Raw genomic sequence first — 9914 nt, forward strand, 5'->3', positions numbered from 1 at the left:
GTTCAGAATTTTCCAATTCTTCATAATAACATTCCTGATCTTATGATTCAGAGGTGAGTGATTGATAACACAGACCAACTGGTCCTTAGACGTACGGGCAGAACCTGCCAGTAGTGCCTCTCGATCATAATATTTGGCTCTCTTGTAGGCATGTCTTATGAGTCTATTGGGATACCCTCTAGCCAGTAGTCGTGCCCGTAGAGCATCTCCATGTTTATGGAAGTCCTGCATATCAGTGCAATTGCGCCTGATGCGCAGGAATTCACCGAAAGGAATGGCATCTCTCTGGCTTGTGGGATGGAAACTCTTGTAATGTAATATCGTGTTCTTCGCGGATGGTTTCCTGAACAGACTCACCGAAATAGTATTGTTTAATCCCGAGATAAGAATATCTAGGAACTCCACTTGGGATGTGCTACTATTAACAGTAAATCTAAGATTGTGGTCACTCGCATTTAGCCAAAGTATGAAGTCTTTCAGGGAGTCATTAGTACCTGTCCATATAAAGAAAATATCATCGATGAAGCGTCTCCATCCGATGACACTTTCAAAAAAAGGAGCAGCCTCATTGAAAATATTCTTGAGCTCCCACTCCCCCATGTAGATGTTGGCCACACTAGGAGCACAAGATGCTCCCATGCTGGTGCCCTTGATTTGTTTGAAGAGTGCCCCCTCAAATTCAAAAAAATTATTCATGAGTACCACTTCTAGGCACTCCAAAATAAATTCATCTGGTCTATCTCCTGGGGTTCTTTGTAGCAGGGCTGCGACAGATTGCAACGCTTGATATTGGGGAATGTTGGTGTACAAAGCCTCAATATCAAGCGTTACAGTTAGTGCAGGCAACTATAACTCACGCGACCGCAATCTTCTGCTGATGACATATGTGTCTTTATGAAAAAAAAATATTTGTAATATATGTATAGCTAAAAATGTATGGAAGAAGACATGGGCAAATAAGTGTCTAAATACAGTATTAGCATCAGCAGAGGATTGCGGTCGCGTGAGTTATAGTTGGCTGCACTAACTATAACGGGGGAATTTCACTGGTTTTTTATCAGTAAAATTTCCGCTAACTATAACATGTGTGTTTTGAAACCTATGGTTTTTTCAGTGAATTTGCAAGGTTTTTTAAATGCTAATTCCTAACTATAACGTGTGTGAAACCTATGGTTTTTTCAGTGAATATATATATATATATATATATATATATATATATATATATATATATATATATATATATATATATATTTATATATATATATACATACATATACATTGGAACTGGGGGTCTCTAGTGGGCAGAGGTCGGTACCTTTGACCAAATAGGGACCCTTGCTTCTAAGTCAGGGAAGGGGGGATTACACTACTGGAGGACCCCTTGTTATCTCCTTGGTAGCTTGGCACGAGCAGACAGGCTTATCTCAGAGGCAGTGTGTTAAGCATTTTTGAACACATACAGTAATACAGTGAAAACACTACAGATGGACACCACCCAGGTTTTATAAAAATAGGTCTTCCTTATATAGATTTATCACAAGACCACAAACGACAAAAATCCACAATACTGTATTTAAAATAGACTTAAAGATGGTAGAAGTTAGTTAATTCAAGTTGATGATGAATGCGACAAAGTTCTCACAAAAGTACCTGGATGCGTAATGCAAAACAAACAAAAGGTTCGCAGGGATGGAGATGCTTCGGTTCCTTGCTTCGGGGGAGATGATGCGTCACGCTTCAATGCTTGCGCAGAGTAGGGGATGCGTCTCGCTCTTTACCGGAGAGGAGGTGATGTGTATATTCTCGTAATGCGCTCCTGTTGCGATGTGACAAGATGGCACTTCGATGCGATGCGACGATCCGGTGCGATGCGATAAGATGGCGCCCTTGATGCGACGACATGAAGACGATGTGTGCATGCCTGAGAGCCGTGCGGCGAACTCTGTACTTTGGAGCTGTGACAGGCCCTGTGACACGCTTCTCCAGTGATGCGACGGCAACCCTTGCAGTGGTAACACGCTTCTCTGGTGATGCGATGGCAAACAGCTGCGACGAAGACATGCTTCTCTGGTGATGCGGCAGCGGCACGCTTCTCCGGCGATGGGACGGCAACAGCTGCAGCGGTGACACGCTTCTTTTCGTTGAGTTGCGATTCCAGCTCCCAGCAACACGCAGGCTTTTGCAGATAGAATTCCCAGCAAGGAAATTCAGAGGGGAGCTGGTGGTGAAGTCTTGTAGCCCTGAGACTTCAGCAGGAGGCAAGCACAAGTTCAAGCCCTTGGAGTAATATTCTGCAAGATGATGAAAGTTCTTTAAAAGTTCCTTCTCCTCTCCTTGGCAATAAAGACACCACTGCAGGCCAACCCAGCAACACAGCACACTGGCAGGGGGGCAGTCCAACTCCTACAGCTTCCTTGGTTCTTCTCCTTTGCAGAGGTTTGTCTTGTTGTTCCAGAAGTGATCTAAAGTTCTGGTGTCTGGGTACCCCTTTTTAGGTCTCGCCTAGGGATGTAGCGTGAATGCACTGCCATCGCTTTGCGAGCAATGCAGTATACACTATAGTGTGGAAGCTTCGTGAAAGCTACGCCCACTCTCTGGCCCATCTTTTTCATTGGCTTAGGTACTAAATGCTGCCTTCTGACTGGTTTTGGGCATTGTTAGTCCCTCCTCCTGACGAGCATGTCATCATTTGTATCCTTCCACAGCTATCGGCCCCTTTACTCCTGCACTATTTTCTTCCCTGTCTTCCCCCCAACCCCCTCCCGCAGACTTTTCAGACCCCCCCTGCCCACTTTCCACCAATACTCTAGGAAGAGAGGTGCCCAGGAGCAGTATCGCACCTTTGCCAATGCTTGTTATTTTCTGCGCACTGTGCGCTTTCACTTTCATTGTTTTTTCACAATGGAGGCCAATCGTGGAACCTTCTGTCTCTGAGCTCCCGCACAGCCGGTAACATCCATGAACCCATTTTTTAGGTCTCGTCTGGCGAAAGCAGCGCATGTGCTGCTCTCGCCAGAGAGGACCTTTTGCAATCGATTCTCCCCATGGGCTCATACTGCGTCTGCATGGACAAAGATGGCTGCTCTCGCCATCTGTCCTATGCAGACAGCATGCGCATGTCCATGGGACAGTGGACAGTCCCACGCCATTTTGTTGTAGCTCGGGTCTACCCGTCGCACACGCGTGCTCACGCTTTTAAACACAGCGTGCTCTCACTTGAAACTGAAGTGAGAGCATGCCGAATGCGCACGCGCATGCACTTTAAACACGGTGTGCTTTCACTTTAAACACAGTTTAAAGTGAAAGCACGCCGCAATGCACGCGCCTGCTGCAACCCTGTGTAATCTGAAAGTCACATGAAAATACTGAGAGGCAGCACCGGTCCAACTTTAATTTTTCAGAGTTTTGATGGGTAAGATCTACATAAAATTCAATAGCATGTCTGGGAAAGGGTTCTCAGTAAAGGACCGTAGTAGCTTTGCCAAGGATCAGGTCATAGTGTGTGGAGGACTGATAATTATTGGGCATTACTGTTATTTTCAAAACTAACCTTACCTGGTCGTAGAATTTCTATATAAAGACAAGATAATTTTATCTCACAGCTTTTTCCATGTATTTAATGCTGCAATGTTGCCTTTAAAGTGGTAGCATACAAGACTGATAAAAAAAATCTCTCCAGTTGGTGCAGTCCGGTCGCTCTACAGAGGAGGTGGGGCGGCCAGCAGCCTGAGCTTCTCTTCACTTACCACTAAGAACTAGGGGCGCTCAGAAGCAGGTAAAACTGACAGCACGTGACAGACCACTGCATTGGGCTGGTACTATACTACAGACATTCTAGCCAGCTGCCTAGGGAGACTTTTCCAACGGTGGCAGATGGTATCTAAAACCATCACATGCACCCGTTTTTCAAGGATGGGTGTTTGAAATGTCACTTCACCGATGGCGCTAAAATTCCTGCGCCACTCCACACCTCATTTACTCCTCCTAAGCGCTCCGAGCAGACTTTGGCCCAAACAACTTTGCACCTCACGCCAGCAAGCTGATGTGGGTGCTTCAACGCGGGACAGTGAAGCACCCCACTCTCTTCCTAGCGCTTGGACGCCTACTCTCTACTACTCACTCTATACTACTAACTCTCTACTACTTTCTACTCCCTCTACTACTCACTCTCTACTACTCACTCTATACTACTAACTCTCTACTACTTTCTACTCCCTCTACTACTCACTCTCTACTACTCTCTACTACGCACTCTCTACTACTCTCCACTACTCACTCTCTACTATCTATTCTCTATTACTCACTCTCTACTACTCACTCTCTACTACTCACTCTCTACTACTCTCTACTACTCACTCTCTAGTGCTCACTCTAGTACTCACTCTACTATTCTCTACTAAATCTCTACTACTCACTCTCTACTAACTCTCTATTACCCACTCTCTACACCTCTCTACTACTCTCTACTCCTCTCTACTACTCACTCTCTACCTCACTCTACTACTCACTCTCTACTCTCTACTACTCACTCTCTACTACTCTCTACTACTCACTCTCTACTACTCACTCTTTACTACTCTCTACTACTCTTTACTACTCTCTACTACTCACTCTCTTCTACTCACTCTACTACTCACTCTGTACTACATTACTACTCACTCTCTAACTCTCTAGTACTCACTCTACTACTCTCTACTACTCACTCTCTACTACTCACTCTCTACTACTCTCTACTACTCACTCTCTACTACTCTACTACTCACTCTCTAATCTCTACTACTCACTCTCTACTAACTCTCTACTACTCTCTACTCCTCTCTACTACTCACTCTCTCTCTCTTCTACTCACTCTCTACTACTCACTCTACTACTCTCTACTACTCACTCTACTACTCACTCTCTAGTACTAACTCGCTACTAACTCTCTACTACTCACTCTCTACTACTCTCTACTACTCACTCTCTACTACTCTCTACTACTCTCTCTTTACTAGTCTCTACTATTTACTCTCTACTACTCACTCTACTACTCTCTACTACGCACTCTCTACTAATCTCTACTACTCTCTCTACTACTCACTCTCTACTACCTACTCTCTACTACTCTCTCTACTACTCACTCTCTACTACTCACTCTTTACTACTCTCTACTACTCACTCTCTAGTACTCACTCTACTATTCTCTACTACTCACTCTCTACTACTCTCTACTACTCACTCTCTACTACCCTCTACTACTCACTCTCTACTAAATCTCTACTACCCACTCTCTACTAACTCTCTACTACCCACTCTCTACACCTTCTACTACTCTCTACTCCTCTCTACTCCTCACTCTCTACTACTCACTACTACTCACTCTCTACTCCTCTCTACTACTCACTCTACTACTCATCACTTTACTACTCTCTACTACTCACTCTCTACTACTCACTCTCTACTACTCTACTACTCACTCTCTACCACTCTACTACTCACTCTCTAATCTCTACTACTCACACTCTACTACTCACTCTCTACTACACTACTACTCACTCTCTAACTCTCTAGTACTCACTCTACTACTCACTCTCTACTACTCTCTACTACTTACTCTCTACTACTCTACTCCTCACTCTCTACTCTCTACTACTCACTCTCTACTAACTCTCTACTACTCTCTACTCCTCACATGCACCCGTTTTTCAAGGATGGGTGTTTGAAATGTCACTTCACGCTAAAATTCCTGCGCCACTCCACACCTCATTTACTCCTCCTAAGCGCTCTGAGCAGACTTTGGCCCAAACAACTTTGCACCTCACGCCAGCAAGCTGATGTGGGTGCTTCAACGCGGGACAGTGAAGCACCCCACTATCTTCCTAGCGCTTGGATGCCTATCAGATGGGTATTGTGCATCCTGCGTGGAATGTCAAGCCAGGGTCCTCCTGGCTGCTTTAGAACACCACTGGAGAGACGTGGCACTGTGGGAGCTATTTTCTTTAACAGCTGCTGCCCTGGGGCAGTGACACAGATGACCCTCGGCAACAGAGGCGTGGTTTCATCTTCAGAGCCTGTGTCTCTACTACTCTCTCTCTACTACTCTCTACTATTCTCTACTACTCACTCTCTACTACTCACTCTCTACTCCACTCTACTACTCACTCTCTACTACTCTCTACTACTCACTCTCTACTACTAACTCGCTACTACTCACTCTCTACTACTCACTCTCTACTCCTCTCTACTACTCACTCTCTACTAATCTCTACTACTCACTCTCTACTATTCTCTACTAGTCACTCTCTACTTACTAACTCTCTAATACTCACTCTCTACTACTCTCTACTACTCTCTCTTTACTAGTCTCTACTACTTACTCTCTACTACTCACTCTACTACTCTCTACTACTCACTCTATACTACTAACTCTCTACTACTCTCTACTCCCTCTACTACTCACTCTCTACTACTCTCTACTACGCACTCTCTACTAATCTCTACTACTCTACTTCTCACTCTCTACTACTCACTCTCTACTACTCACTCTCTACTACTCTCTACTACTCACTTGCTAGTACTCACTCTAGTACTCACTCTACTATTCTCTACTACTCACTCTCTACTACCCTCTACTACTCACTCTCTACTAAATCTCTACTACCCACTCTCTACTAACTCTCTACTACCCAATCTCTACACCTCTCTACTACAATCTACTCCTCTCTACTACTCACTCTCTACCTCACTCTACTACTCACTCTCTACTACTCACTCTACTCCACTCTACTACTCACTCTCTACTACTCTCTACTACTCACTCTCTACTACTAACTCGCTACTACTCACTCACTACTACTCACTCTCTACTTCTCTCTACTACTCACTCTCTACTACTCTCTACTACTCACTCTCTACTATTCTCTACTAGTCACTCTCTACTTACTAACTCTCTAATACTCACTCTCTACTACTCTACTACTCTCTCTTTACTAGTCTCTACTACTTACTCTCTACTACTCACTCTACTACTCTCTACTACTCACTCTATACTACTAACTCTCTACTACTCTCTACTCCCTCTACTACTCACTCTCTACTACTCTCTACTACGCACTCTCTACTAATCTCTACTACTCACTCTCTACTATCTACTCTCTACTACTCACTCTCTACTACTCACTCTCTACTACCCTCTACTACTCACTCTCTGCTAAATCTCTACTACCCACTCTCTACTACCCACTCTCTACACCTCTCTACTACTCTCTACTCCTCTCTACTACTCACTCTCTACCTTACTCTCTACTCTCTACTACTCACTCTCTACTACTCTCTACTACTCACTCTCTACTACTCACTCTTTACTACTCTCTACTACTCTCTACTACTCACTCTCTACTACTCTCTACTACTCACTCTCTTCTACTCACTCTACTACTCACTCTCTACTACTCACTCTCTACTACTCACTCTCTACTACTCACGCTCTACTACTCACTCTGTACTACATTACTACTCACTCTCTAACTCTCTAGTACTCACTCTACTACTCTCTACTATTCACTCTCTACTACTCACTCTCTACTACTCTCTACTACTCACTCTCTACTACTCTACTCCTCACTCTCTACTCTCTACTACTCACTCTCTACTAACTCTCTACTACTATCTACTCCTCTCTACTACTCACTCTCTCCTACTCACTATCTACTACTCTCTTCTACTCTACTACTCACTCTCTACTACTCTCTACTACTCACTCTACTACTCTCTACTACTCACTCTACTACTCTCTACTACTCACTCTCTACTACTAACTCGCTACTAACTCTCTACTACTCACTCTCTACTACTTTCTACTACTCACTCTCTACTACTCTCTACTACTCTCTCTTTACTAGTCTCTACTACATACTCTCTACTACTCACTCTACTACCCTCTACTACTCACTCTATACTACTAACTCTCTACTACTCTCTACTCCCTCTACTACTTACTCTCTACTACTCTCTACTACGCACTCTCTACTAATCTCTACTACTGTCTCTACTACTCACTCTCTACTACCTACTCTCTACTACTCTCTCTACTACTCACTCTCTACTACTCACTCTCTACTACTCACTCTTTACTACTCTCTACTACTCAGTCTCTAGTACTCACTCTACTATTCTCTACTACTCACTCTCTACTGCTCTCTACTACTCACTCTCTACTACCCTCTACTACTCACTCTCTACTAACTCCCTACTACCCACTCTCTACACCTCTCTACTACTCTCTACTCCTCTCTACTACTCACTCTCTATTACTCTCTACTACTCACTCTCTACTCCTCTCTACTACTCACTCTCTACTACTCACTCTCTACTATGCACTCTCTACTACTCACTCTTTACTACTCTCTACTACTCACTCTCTACTACTCACTCTCTACTACTCTACTACTCACTCTCTAATCTCTACTACTCACACTCTACTACTCACTCTCTACTACACTACTACTCACTCTCTAACTCTCTACTACTCACTCTCTACTACTCTCTACTACTCACTCTCTACTACTCTACTCCTCACTCTCTACTCTCTATTACTCACTCTCTACTAACTCTCTACTACTCTCTACTCCTCTCTACTACTCACTCTCTACTCACTCTCTACTACTCACTCTCTACTACTCACTTCTACTCTACTACTCACTCTCTACTACTCTACTCCTCACTCTTTGCTACTCACTCTACTACTCACTCTCTACTACTCTGTACTACTCACTCTCTACTCTCTACTACTCACTCTACTACTCTCTACTACTCACTCTGTACTACTAACTCGCTACTAACTCTCTACTACTCACTCTCTACTACTCACTCTCTGCTACTCTCTACTACTCTCTCTTTACTAGTCTCTACTACATACTCTCTACTACTCTCTACTACTCACTCTATACTACTAACTCTCTACTACTCTCTACTCCCTCTACTACTCACTCTCTACTACTCTCTACTACGCACTCTCTACTAATCTCTACTACTCTCTCTACTACTCACTCTCTACTACCTACTCTCTACTACTCTCTCTCTACTACTCACTCTTTACTACTCTCTACTACTCAGTCTCTAGTACTCACTCTACTATTCTCTACTACTCACTCTCTACTGCTCTCTACTACTCACTCTCCACTACCCTCTACTACTCACTCTCTACTAAATCTCTACTACCCACTCTCTACTAACTCCCTACTACCCACTCTCTACACCTCTCTACTACTCACTCTCTACTCCTCTCTACTACTCACTCTCTACTACTCACTCTCTACTACGCACTCTCTACTACTCACTCTTTACTACTCTCTACTACTCACTCTCTACTACTCACTCTCTACTACTCTACTACTCACTCTCTAATCTCTACTACTCACACTCTACTACTCACTCTCTACTACACTACTACTCACTCTCTAACTCTCTAGTACTCACTCTACTACTCACTCTCTACTACTCTATACTACTCACTCTCTACTACTCTACTCCTCACTCTCTACTCTCTATTACTCACTCTCTACTAACTCTCTACTACTCTCTACTACTCACTCTCTAGTACTCACTCTAGTACTCACTCTACTATTCTCTACTACTCACTCTCTACTACTTACTCTCTACTACCCTCTACTACTCACTCTCTACTAAATCTCTACTACCCACTCTCTACTACCCACTCTCTACACCTCTCTACTACTCTCTACTCCTCTCTACTACTCACTCTCTACTACTCACTCTCTACTCTCTACTACTCACTCTATACTACTCTCTACTACTCACTCTCTACTACTCACTCTTTACTACTCTCTACTACTCTCTACTACTCACTCTCTACTACTCTCTACTACTCACTCTCTTCTACTCACTCTACTACTCACTCTCTACTACTCACTCTC

The sequence above is a fragment of the Triturus cristatus genome, chromosome 4_1 (genome assembly GCF_964204655.1).
Source record: "Triturus cristatus chromosome 4_1, aTriCri1.1, whole genome shotgun sequence".
NCBI classification, from domain to species: Eukaryota; Metazoa; Chordata; class Amphibia; order Caudata; family Salamandridae; genus Triturus; species Triturus cristatus.